This window comes from Mesoplodon densirostris, chromosome 3 (genome assembly GCF_025265405.1).
Source record: "Mesoplodon densirostris isolate mMesDen1 chromosome 3, mMesDen1 primary haplotype, whole genome shotgun sequence".
Taxonomy (NCBI): Eukaryota; Metazoa; Chordata; class Mammalia; order Artiodactyla; family Ziphiidae; genus Mesoplodon; species Mesoplodon densirostris.
Genome location: NC_082663.1, coordinates 130,284,125 through 130,297,315, shown reverse-complemented (window position 1 = coordinate 130,297,315; position 13,191 = coordinate 130,284,125). Strand labels below are relative to the sequence as shown.

The following is a 13,191-nucleotide window of genomic DNA, read 5'->3' as shown; positions in this document are numbered from 1 at the left end:
AATATCCTTAGCCATCAGGTAAATGAGAAACAAATATCACAATGAGATACCACTTCACACCCACCAGGATGGCTAGACTCAAAGACAGATAATAATAAGTATCCGCAAGGATGTAGACAAATGTAGAGGGTTCCCTCTTACACTGCTGGTGGGAATGTAAAATGGTGCAATCACTTTGGAAAACAGTCTGGCAGTTCCTCAGAAGGCTAAACATAGTTACCATATGATCCAGCAATGATTCCACTGCTAGGTACATACCAAAATGAAAATGTATGTCCATAGAAAAACACACACAAATGTTCATAGCAGCATTATTCCTAGTAGCCAAAAAATGGGGGGAAAAAACCCTTGATAAATGGATAAATGAAATGTGGAATATTCATTCAATGGAATATTATTCAGCAATAAAAAGAAATGAAATACTGATAGATGCTACAGCACAGATGAACCTTGAAGACATTATTCTAAGGGAAAGAAGTCAGTCACAGAGGATCATATAGTATATGATTTCATTCATATGAAAGTCCAGAATAGGGAAACCTATAGACAAAAAGTAGATTAGTAGTTGCCTAGAGTTTGCGGTAGGGAGTTGGGAGGGATTAGGGGGTGACAGCTAAAGGGTTCAGAGTTTCTTTTGGGTGATGAAATGTTCTAAAATTGATTGTGTTGATGGTTGCACAACTTTGTGAGTTCAGTGGAAAAGCTATTGAATTGTACACTTTAAATGGATGAATAGTATGCTATGTGAATTATATCTCAATAAAACTGCTAAAAAAAAAACCAAAACAGATTTCTGGGCCCAATCTGATTCAGCCTGAGCATTTTAATTTTAACAGGCTTCTTAGATGATCCTGATTACAGGCAGATTTATATAAAGCACTATGAAAAAAAACATATATATACGATCTTATGATAGGTATACCGCAGGTCTCCCCTCCTACCAAAGTTCATGGATTGGTGATATACGCAGACTAAAAGTGCTACCTATTATTCTGAAACAATTATATTCTCTGGAACCCAGAGAAACAGCGAATTCTCTAGATATACGTTCTCTTCTCTGTTGCTGGAATTCCAAAAACATGAATAAGGACACAGACTGTGTTCCTATATGTGGTCTACAGGGAGGGAAGTGAAAATTTCTGACATCCACAAGATTTATTTTAGAGGACATCAGATAGGACGCCATCTGATCTACCAAAAAAGTACATTTCCTAACTCGAGACTCCTGCCTGAGAGGGTCTGGTGCAAGGACAGCCGCAAAACAGCTGCTGATATCAGCAGGCTCTGCACGGAAGCAGCTGAAAGAGCAAACACACTCACTTTTTACCCACAATTATAAAAATCTCTAAATGTTAGGACCAGGCATGACTGACAGGTAACCAAGCTCCAGTTTCCCATTTATAGGTGAGAAAACCAAGGCCCCAGCTGGTTAACAGTTTGGGATTAGAATACAGCATATCAGATTCCTAGTCCAGTGTTCTTTCTAACACACCATCTACTCTCCCTAAAATCTCCCTGGGAACAAAACTGGGGCAGGATTAGGTCTACAGGGGGAATCCTGAATAATAAAAAGTACATGAGTTCAGAGCCTAGTTGTGTGACCCTGATCTCCCTTTGTCTCAGTTTCCTCATCTGAAAAATGTCATTAAGAATGCTTACATCACAATATTGTTATGAAGGTAGAAGGAAAAGATGTTAATTATGTTACCTGGTACATAATGGACCCTCATTAATGGCAGCAACTGTGTTATTACTAGAGAGAAGTTCAAGGCCAGAAGTCAGAAGTTCAAGTCAGGAAGTCACTACACAAATAAAGCGCTGCAGGGCTTCCTCCATTCCATCACTCTGGAGAGCTGAGCCAGGTCTCCATCTCGGAAACAGTGATCTATGTGCCAAGAGCATCCCAGTAACCCATGTAGACAGATTCCTGAACTTCACGGAAAAGGGAAGCACAGAGGAGTCTTTCCTACTAGAGAGGGTCATTGAGAACCGGCCCTGGGTGTCAAGGATTCCAAGAGAAATGTATGGAAGGAAAAAGAAGAGACAGCAACAAATACAGCATCAGGAGGTTTCTCTTTTGGCATCTGCAGAATATCCTACCCACTGGACCCCACACTCATTAAATAGAGACTAGCTTTGTGTGCTCAGACCCAGTAAGGCCCGGCCAAAGGAAGGAGGTACAAGATTCTGCCAAGATCTGGGTTAAGACAATGTGAGCTTCCTCTATGGGAAAAAGAGAAAGTTAGCCTAGGACTCAGTGGGTAGTCACACACCTCTGGAAGAAAGTATGAGGACCAGTCAGCAAAAGTAGAAACCAAAGTCCACTCACTCAGCCCAGCTCTAGGATCTCACTTCAGGTCAGGATGGAAAGAAGGAATATACCATTAACAGCAATGACTCTTCAGCATCTGACCCTGGAAGAGGTATCAAGAACTTAAAGAACTGAGACACTCACTGGGGAAGAGAGGAGGGATAAAAAGAAAGAAAAAGTGGAATATTTAACATGAGAATTGTTATCTGAGCAAAGTGGAAAAATAAAGCATTCACAAAAGTGGACCTCGGTTCCACCTACCTTACCTCACATCCCACATGCTAACAAGTCCAGTCCTAGAATTTCAAAGAACTTCTGAGTTAGAAGAAAACTGAAGATTTTATCTAGTCTGACCCTCTACCCAACACAATGACCTAATCTACAACATTCCCAAAAGTAATTGCCCAGTGACAATGACCTCCAGCGACAGGGAATGCCATGCTCTGTGTTGCAACATGCTAGAGCGCTAATTCTTTTAAAGTTCTTATGCTCACCCAAAAACCACTTCCTTTATGGCACTTCCATCCACCGGTCCCAGTTGTGGTCTCTGGAACATTACAAAAGAAATGGAATCCGCCTCCTTACACTGCCTTTAAAATAGACAAAGCTCTGAGCACTTCAAGCTGCCACAGGGATGAGGCCAAATGAACAGATACATGCTTTAAAGGGAAAACAAGGACTCAAGAGCAGACATTTATAAATGGCTCAATCAGAAAACAAGGGGAGAGAGACTTAATATGATCATCAGAGCAGGCTCTGTTGCATAAGGCCTCCACCCCAAACAGTCTCAAACCCAGAGTGAATGGTCAAGTCTTTTGTGTCCTCTTGACTTCAAGAACATCTTTTAAAAAAACACACTCTAAACATACAATCACGTCAATTACTGTAGACTAGCCTCTCAATAAGAATCAAAGAGGGCCTTGATCATATTTAAAATAATAAAAGTCAAAACCATTTTCAGCTATCAGCATTTAGCTTAGATATAATACAGAGATAGATAGAAAGAGGAGGTGGATTTCATGGTAACCTAGAAATAAGTAGAGAAACTGCTTCCTGGACAACTGAATTAAACCTTTTTGCAAGGGAAATGCTAATATATAGGAGAAAAAATCTCTCTGAATAGGAAACAAACAGACTGAGATGCAGAGAATGTCACAGCAGGAGACCTTAGGGATTCCACCCCATCACTCTTCAGACTGGGAAACCTAAACCCAAGCAAGGATGGGAGTCACCCAAGGTTGCAAAGCAAGTGTCAGAACTAGAACAAAATCTCCTGATTCCCCGGTCTCAGTTCTTTCCATTACACCACGCTGCTATCTTCTTTCGGCAAGCCTCAAATAACTGCAAAACATCCATCCGAATGACCAGCATTCCCCAAATCTAACAAGCTATATTAAAAATAAAGCAAAGGTCTTGACATTCTTCAAGTTAATATTAGGGCTCTCCACCACCTCAGCTGGGAGCCACCTACCCTCCCAGGAGTATATTCTGCTTCTTATTTCATATTTTGGTATGACTTACACAAAATTGCAGAACGGTTAGAAACAAAACCTACAGAATGATGAGTTTGCAGAAAAATCGGTGAACACTGAATCAGGGAACCACACCCAGAGCCAAGCCGATCCCGGCGGCGATGGAGAATGCAGAGCTAAAAAAGAGAGAGGAATGAAAGAAAAGAGGACAGGAAAAGCGTGCTTTTTCACCTGTCAAGTTTTCTGCAGGAGGCAGTGTGGTGAAAAGCAAAGAGCCACTGGAGCTCAGGGAGACTTGGATTCTAGTCGCAGGGTTGCGACTAACTCACTGGATGACCTTAGGCAACCCCTACCGCTTCTTGGACCTCGATTTCCCCACAGCTCTAGAAAGGGGTTGCCAAAGGTAATTTCGCAGAATCCTGGTAGTTTCGGTATTCTATGACCCAAAGACCCGCTATTAGCAAGTCCCAAGCAGGGTTCCCGCAGCCGGCGGGTCACCTGCCCGCGATGTCCGGACCCCTTTAGAAAGCGCAACAGAAGCCCTAGCTGGTCATTTCGGTGATTCTTCCCGTCTCGGGACCTCAGCTTCTATACCTGTCAAACAGGTCGGGGAGGTCAAGGGAGGCAGCGCGAAGGACTAGGGATTCTTCACCTCCCCTCATCCAGGAGGAGTGCCCGCATCGCACCGCAGCTGCGGCCGGGAAACCGAGGAGAATCGGACCCGCAGCCTAAGCCGGTCGGTGCCTGACCCGGAGCATCCGCTGAGCCCGGAGGAAGGAGACGTGGGTACAGCAGAAGGCGACGACCCGCCGCCAGCCCCAGGCCATCAGCGCGCGGACTCACCGCTCGGGTTCCGACTCCGGCTCTGGCTCCAGCTTCAGCGCAGCAGCCCACCACTCCCTGCCTCAGCTCGGAGCCCTAGCCATCCCCACCCTCCGCTGCCCTGGCAGCCGCTTCCGGGCGCCATCACGTGATACAGGCTCCCAAACCCGAGGCCCGGGTCACATGCTCCCGCGCGCGGCTGCTCCTCCCCTATCGCTAGGCTCGGGGGCTCGGCTTCGCAGCACCACCTGGCGACGGGAGCTGCCTCTGCGGGAAGGACGGTTCTCGCGGGAGCTGGGCCTGAGCCGGGCGTCGAAGATTCAGGCGCGGCCGCGAGTTCAGAGTTGGAGAGCGCGGTCCCCTGAGCTGTGGGCTTGTGAAAGGTGGCTCAGTTTTACGCTAGCCGTACGATAACACGTCTCACCGAGCATATGTTGCGCTTAATAATCGAGAAATAATGCATCTTTTCAAAACTTTCGTCATACTTTTAAACGTTTGCCCAGACGTGTGGTTGCGACCGGAAATGGTGCAGTGAGGTAAGTCAATACCCTCTTTTTAATATGTTTTAAAAATGTAAATGACATTTTTTAATGGCAACAGGGGGTGTATGTCTTATCTACGCTCCTCTTACCTCCTCCTAGCAGATTTTACTTTTAAAAATTACGCAGCGGGCTTCCCTGGTGGCGCAGTGGTTGAGAGTCCGCCTGCCAATTGACACGGGTTTGTGCCCCGGTCTGGGAGAATCCCACATGCCGCGGAGCGGCTGGGCCCGTGAGCCATGGCCGCTGAGCCTGCGCCTCCGGAGCCTGTGCTCCGCAGCGGAAGAGGCCACAACAGTGAGAGGCCCGCGTACCGCAAAAAAAAAAAAAAAATTACACAGCAAAAAAAAAAAAAGCTATTGAAACAGGTACAGAATGGATACATCTTAATTATGCTGAGTGAAAGAAGCCAGAAAAAAAATTCTTGTTTATATAATATTCTAGAAATTTTAAAATAATCTACACCGACAGAAAACACATCAGTGGTTGTCTGGGAATGGCTGTGGAGATCAGGAGAGGAGAGAGTGATTATAAAGGGACATAAGGAAACTTTAAAGGTGACAAATATATTCATTATCTTTTTAAAATTTTTTTAAAATATAACTTTATTTATTTATTTTTGTCTGTGTTGGGTCTTTATTGCTGCACACCAGCTTTCTCTAGTTGCCGCGAGCGGGGGAGGCTAATCCTCGTTGTGGTGTGCGGGCTTTTACTTGCTGTGGCTGCTCTTGTTGCAGAGCATGGGCTCTAGGCGTTCAGGCTTCAGTAGTTGTGGCTCACAGGCTCCAGAGCGCAGACTCAGTAGTTGTGGCGCACGGGCTTACTTGCTCCGTGGCCTGTGGGATCTTCCTGGACCAGGGATTGAACCCATGTCCCCTGCATTGGCAGGCCAACTCTTAACCACTGTGCCACCAGGGAGATTCTTGTGTAACATTTCTAATAGGAATATGTTATTGCATTATATAATTTTTACAGCTTTATTGTGGTTTAATTTATATACAATAAACTACACATAATTAAAGTGTATAATTTGATAACTTTCAACATATATATTCACCTGTGAAACCATCACCACAATCAAGATAATGAACATGGACTTCCCTGGTGGTGCAGTGGTTAAGAATCCACCTGCCAATGCAGGGGACACGAGTTCGAGCTCTGGTCTGGGAAGATGCCACATGCCGCAGAGCAACTAAGCCCGCAAGCCACAACTACTGAGCCCACGTGCCACAACTACTGAAGCCCGTGCACCGCAACAAAGAGTAGCCCCCACTCACTGCAACTAGAGAAAGCCCGCACACAGCAACAAAAACCCAACGCAGCAAGAAAAAAAAAATGTTAGGCAATATATAAATATTATAAACAGTGAAAATTTCTCCCAAATTCACTCTCCTCTCCAAAGATTTACAGTTACCAGCATTTGAGTATTGTTTTCCAAACCCTATGCCATGTATTTATAGAAGTATCTATATATAAGCATGTACAGATGTGTGGTGTTAAAATTTAGAATCATGAATACCAGTACTTACTGTTTTGCTTAAGACTTTTATTCTTCACTGTCTGTACTGTTTAAATTATTTCATAAACATACATTACTTTATGTATATATGTTTAAAATCTCTATATGTTCCATAACCTATATATATATATTTAAAAATCTACTCCAGTTGATTCATTTCAGCAGGGAAAGAGGAAAGAAGGTAGATTCATGCTCAGTCAAAATATGAGGATGAATGAATTCATCCCATCCCTTGTAGAAGTCCCCAGTTCATTGACTGCTCAGTGCCAGGAGCTGTGCTTGGAATGCTGCTGAGTCGAAGTCCAGGAATGCCCCCTTTAGGTCACCTCCTGACCTCAAATTTCATTGATTCTGTGGCTCCTCCTAATGTTTTACCCCAGAAAGGCAGAGCTTGTGAGAACCACATAGCTCTCTATTGGAATTACTGATGCAGGTGGGATTTTGCCTTCCCCATCTGCCCCTGGGATGCACTGATGTTCTTACTTCTGTGGTGACCACTACACCTTTATTAGAGAGACCCTTGAAAAAAGGCTGCACAATTTTCAGATACTGTTAGGACTCTATCAGCCTTATCATTTTGCAGCCCTAATTAGAAACTAGCATACAATAACATCTCCTTATCTTTCCCAGATAACTTTTCCCCAATATGCAGATCTCCACCTCTGCTCCCACTATTTACTCAGAAATATAAAGATTTCTAGTGCAAAATGGTTGTGTAAATAACCACTTTGACTTTTACTCTTAGAAACTATACAAAAGCAAAAAGGAAAAAACTGCAAATTCTATTTACAGCAAAGCCAGAAGAGAAATATAATCCATAGTTACCAAAATACGTGTAAGGACCAACAAAAGCAGCTGAGATCAGACAAGCTGTGCAGGAGAAAGGAGAAGAAACTCAGAGAGGAGTGAGGGGACCCAGGGTGGGGGGTTAGGGGAGAGGGCAGATCTCAGAAAAGCATCAATAAAAACTCTTTCTGAAGGTGAAGAGCTCACTCAGAGCTGCACAGCTTATATTGCCTTTGTTTGAAACAGCGCTCATGGATGGTTCAGCAAGACTAACAACAAAAACTCTCCTGAATCTCATTTGGATCAGGAAAGCCAAAGAGATGAGGATGACAGAAAGAACTGCATGGGTGAGCCATATTTGCAGCAGTCCATCTGTGGCAACAGAGAAGAAAATAGTGGAAATACATGTGTTGGTGAGGATGTGGAGCAACTGGGACTCTCATCCCTTGCTGGTGGGAGTGTACAATGGTGCAGCCACTTTGGAAAACTCATTGGCAGTTTTTTATGAAGTTAAATGCATACCTATCCTATGATGGAGCAATTTCACTCTTTACCCAAGAAAAATAGAAGTATATCCACACCAGGCCCAGAGCCTGGTGCCTTGGGTGGAAAATTTAAGGAAGGGCTCCCTATCAGGGTTGTGCAAGTGCACCGTTGGCACTTATAGGTACACAAGAGTGAGGGCCTTCTTAAATTTTGTGAACTAGGTTTCCCGGCTTGCCTCACCCTAGTCCTGGCTGTGATCCATACAAAGACTTGTACTCACAGGTTCACAGCAAGCAGCTTAATAAAGCTAAATTAGTAACAACTCAAATATTCATCAACAGATGAATTGATAAACAAATCGTGGCATATATAGCAGGAAGGAACTACTGATAAGGATGAATCTCATTATGCTAAGTGAAAGAAGCTAGACACAAGAGGCTACATGCTACATGATTCAATTAATACAAATATATAGAATGAGCAAAAACTAATCTAGTGACAGAAAACTGATCAGTGGTTGCTTGGGATGTGTGGGGTGTGGACTTACAGCAAAGGGACTTGAGAGCTTTCCAGGGCAGTGCTAAAATGCTACATCTTGATTGGGATGATGGCTACATAGGCTTAAACTTAAAAGCCATTACCTGGACAATTAAAATATATGAACTTTATTGTATTTAAAAGGTTAATTTTAAAATTTTAAAGAGATTACCAGACATCTGAGAAAAGCCTCTAAGAAGAAGAATCAAATGCACAAACACATGAAAGCACCTTGGAATGCACAAACACATGAAAGCACCTTGGACGAAACTATGCAAAACATAAAAAAACAAACTGGGGTCCCTGGGCCAGCAGTATCAGCATCCCCTGGGAACTTACTGGAAATGCAGATTCTGAGGTCCCACTCCAGAATCTGCATCAGAAACTCCAGGGGTGGGGCCCAGCAATCTGTTTCAATAAACCTCCAGGTGATTCTGATGTTCCCTCATGTTGGAGAAACGCTGCCCTAAGAAACCTCAGAGAGATAAGATGTTGCAATCATGAAATAAAAACAATATGCTTTAAAAAAGAATATTCTGAGGAAAAATAAAAATTATAAATTTTATATTTTAAAATTAATTTTTTTTTTTTTTTTTTTTTTTTTTTTTTTTTTTGCTGTACGCGGGCCTCTCACTGCTGTGGCCTCTCCCGTTGCGGAGCACAGGCTCCGGACACACAGGCCCCGCGGCCATGGCTCGCGGGCCCAGCCGCTCCGCGGCATGTGGGATCCTCCGGGATCGGGGCACGAACCCGCGTCCCCTGCATCGGCAGGCGGACTCTCAACCACTGCGCCACCAGGGAGGCCCTAAAATTAATTTTAAATGAAAATTTGGAAATTTAAAATATAATAACAAATTAAGAATCAAATAGAACAGTAAGAAGATAAGGATGAGGAAATGTGTTCATATTTTTATCAATAAGTATTTATTGAGTATCATTGTGCCAGGCTCTAGGGTTACAACAGTGAACAAAATAGACAAAAACCCCTGCTCTTGTGCAGTTTATATTTTAGTGGGAGGAGACAGGCAACAGAAATAACTAAGAATAACTAAGTAATATACATATGTCAGCGGTGTATCTACTATGGAGAAAAATAAATCAGGAAAGTGGAAGAGGGAGTCTGGAGGCAGAGGGAAGGGATTGAAACCTTTTTAAATAGTCAAGAAAGTTCTCACTGAGAAGGTGAAATGTAAATAAAGACCTGAAATAGGTGAAGAAACAGGCCATGTGAACACTGGGAAGAGCATTCTGGGCAGAGGGAATAGCATATGCTAAGGTCCTGGGGTGGGATTGCGCCTCATCCGTTTGAGGAATGACAAGGAGGTCACTGTGGCTGGAGCAAAGAGAGCTAGGGAAAGAGAAGTAGATTAGGTCAGAGCAACAATAAATGGGTGAAAATTGTATAGTGCTCTGTGAGCCACTTTAAGGGCTTTGGCTTTTATTCTGAGTGAGATGGGAAGATCCTGGAGAAGTTTCAGCAGAGGAGTGCCATGATCTGATTAGGGTTTAAAAGGATGCTTTGTCTATTGGGTTGATATACGCAAGGGCAGAAACAGTGAGACCTGTTGGGAGGCAGTTGTAGTAAGCCAGGATAAGATTGTGATGACTTGACAAGAGTGACAGCAGTGAAGGTGGTCAGTTTCTGAAAATAATTTTATCGTAGGTTGGACACATTGATGGACTGGAAGTGGAGTATGAGAGGGAGGAGCCAAACACTTTGGCCTGAGCAACAGGAAAGATAGAGTTGCCTTTTACTAGAACAGAAAGACAATGGCAGGGGCAGGTTTTGGTGGGGAGCAAGGGGAGACTGTTGTGTGTGAAGCGCCTGTTAGACATCCAAGGGAAGAGGTCAGGTAGGCATTGGGATGATTGTGGAGAGGAGAGAGGTCCAGCCTAGAGATTAAAAATTGGCCATTGTCAGCATATTTATGGTAGTTAAGCAAAGAGACTAGATGAGATCACCAGGGAAGTGAGTGCAGAAAACTATGGGAGGAAATCCAAAAATCAAGCCTAGGAGAGCATAGAAAGATGACTAGGAATGAGCAGAAGGAACCATGAAGGCATGGTCACTGAGCTAGGAGGCAAACCAGAAGTGGTGGTGTCCTGGAAGCCAAGTGAAGAAAGTTTTTCAAGGAGGGGAGAGACTACCCATGTCAAATGCTACTGCTTGTTCACATAAGAAGAGGACTGAAAACAGACTATTGTGTTTAGTAAAGAATGACCATTGATGGTGTTCAAAAGAGCAGATTTGATTGGCTGCTGGGAGTGAAACCAACTCTGTTTGGAGAGAGTTCTTGGCCAACATTATTTATCTGTATCCCAACCCAGTACCATCACCACCACCACCACCACCCCGATTATCTATTCCCACCTAATGCCCCTTCACCCTAAATTATTTTGAAGCAAATTCCAGTTATATTCCTAAGGGAAAAAATGAAGAGAATGGTGATACAGCCTTTTGTATAAAAAGGAGAGGGTATATGTTTATTGATTGTGTATGTCATATGAGTCCTGCTCAATCTCCCCTTTTTCTCTCCATCTCTTCTTTCAGGATCCCTTGTGTTCCCGATCCATTTCCTTCACACTCTATGACAGATGGGGGAAGTGCAGTCCACAGCCAATTACTTAAGGGGGATAGGAACCAAAGATCAGTCCCCTGACTTTAAGGTGGGATCAGCTTATGATGCAACTTGTGCTCCAGAGCTCCCTGTGGGATCAGGCTGAAGCTAGTCTCCACCTGAGACTGCATCCTCACTTAGCTTTTCCCTTTTTCTTCCCTTCTGCTTCCCTCACACCCCTTCTCCTGAGAACACTCCCTTAGTAAATCACTTTCTCAAGAAACCCTGTCTCAGCTTCTCATTCTAGGCATAAGGCATTATCCCCATTTTGCAGATGAGGAAAGTGGGCTTTAGAAAGATTTAAAACACTCAAGGTCGCGCGGCTCATCATTGCTGAAGCCAGAATGCCAGTGACCACATACTTGACCATCTCACCACACCCACCACTCAGCAGCACCCACAGTTAGTGAAGCAGGAGGGTGGGGAATGCCATCAAAGGGCAGAGAACACACAGGAGCCCAGCCTCCCCGGAGAAGCTGAGCGAACGCCTCCCCAGGTTATGGGTACTGGGGCAAAAGTGTTGAGATACAGCTTCCCAGCCTCCTATACCCCTGGACACATGACGTGACCTCTTGGGACTTAACCTCCCTGAGCCTCTGCCTCCTCATCTCTCAGCCAGAAGAGGGTCTGATGGGTTTCAGAGCACTTGGCACACTGTACTGATCAATATACCCACACAAGAGGTGATTCTCATTACTCTCACTGTCCACATCCAGTGGAGGGACAGACCTGGTTAGCATGGGGGGAACAGGCCTGCTTCGCCTCTCTGGGTTCTTCACTCAGGAACTGGGAGTTGTTTGGCCTCATGAGGATGGGAGGGGGAAGGGCGACCTACAGACACCTTAAAGGAAGGAGAATTCCTGTCCCCGCTGTCTCAGGGGGACTCCAGGAAGAGTGATGACAATGACAGTAAGATCTCTGATTCACTGAGTGCTATGTGCTTTACAAACTCATTTACTCCCCCCTGAGATCCTATGAGGTCGTTATTTTTCATTCCACTTAATAGATGAAACTGAGGCAAGGAGACAGGAAAACTATGCCCAAAGTCACGCAAGAATAAGTGATATAAGTGACAAAGCCAGGAGTCAAACTCTATAACTCCACAGCCAGTGTTCTTAAAAAACATTGTGAATTGAAACCTATTTTTTAATAAATGAAGTCCATACTCACACTTTGTGAGTCTAGGAATCTTGCTGCTGCTTTCCTTTTCCCTTCTTTTACCAACACGTATCTGTTCCTTTCCGGTTTTTTCTTGTAGCTGTTTCTTTTCCTTCCCCTTTGTTCTCTTTTTCTTCTATTTACATCCCTAGACATAAAGAGAATGAGGGGTTCTTCTAGGGAGCCTCCTTTAACTCTAGATTATTAGAGCTGGAAAGCCCCTCTTGGGTCAGTGAGTCCAACCTCTCATCCTTAGTGGAGAAACTGAGGCCTAGAGAGGAGGGGCAACGTACCCAGAGTCACACACGTCATGTATCTCTTGGTTCTGGCTTCCCAGCCCTTGGCCCCCACATACATGGAGGTTACAAAATAGCACACGTAAAATGAGCACATTTGGTTAAGGAAAAAACAAAAACACCCAGGGTACACAACACGGTCTCTGCATACATAGCTGCATTACATGTATTTAAGATGGTGTGATATAAAAATGTTAATGAAGTCCTACTTTGTATGCAGAATTTAGAGTATTTAGAATCCTACCCAAATTTAAACTTTCACGAGGTATCTCATAATAGCCTGACTGATGTTCAAAAGAGTGAACTGTAAAGTGTGCTACGCTTTGGCTGAGACACAGAAGTGCCCACTTTTGTGGTTTTTTGTCAGAAACCAGGGAGAAATGCCGTTGTTCACATGGAACTTCTATGGGTGGATTGAGTAATTATCTGTAGTATAAGCATTCTTTGTTAGTGTAATTTAAAATATTCTGTAAGCCATAACAGTATAATTCAAGAATTCATTAAGTGGCACAGTGCCAAAATTCACTTAAAAATTCTTAATTTGGGGGCTTCCCTGGTGGCGCAGTGGTTGAGAGTCCGCCTGCCGATGCAGGGGACACGGGTTTGTGCCCTGGTCTGGGAAGATCCCACATGCTGCGGAGCAGCTG

General features: G+C 44.0%; 2 protein-coding genes across 10 annotated transcripts in view; one reads left to right on the top strand and one right to left on the bottom strand.

Moving 5' to 3' along the window:
* The window catches only part of SLC36A1 (solute carrier family 36 member 1), a 96,395-nt gene extending 91,627 nt beyond the window's left edge, over positions 1 to 4,768 (bottom strand). The window contains exon 1 of one of the 3 annotated variants that reach the window (XM_060093690.1): positions 4,627 to 4,768. The gene's annotated coding sequence lies outside the window, so the exon portion shown is untranslated. Of the gene's footprint in view, positions 1 to 4,377; positions 4,563 to 4,626 lie in introns of those variants that run through there. The other 2 variants (XM_060093687.1, XM_060093688.1) reach the window with 2 other exon arrangements.
* Positions 4,769 to 4,897: 129 nt separating this feature from the next.
* The window catches only part of SLC36A3 (solute carrier family 36 member 3), a 57,336-nt gene continuing 49,042 nt past the window's right edge, over positions 4,898 to 13,191 (top strand). For 3 of the 7 annotated variants that reach the window (XM_060093680.1, XM_060093684.1, XM_060093675.1), the window contains exon 1: positions 4,898 to 5,141. The gene's annotated coding sequence lies outside the window, so the exon portion shown is untranslated. Of the gene's footprint in view, positions 5,142 to 7,695; positions 7,797 to 11,023; positions 11,140 to 13,191 lie in introns of all 7 variants that reach the window. The other 4 variants (XM_060093678.1, XM_060093676.1, XM_060093677.1 and 1 more) reach the window with 3 other exon arrangements.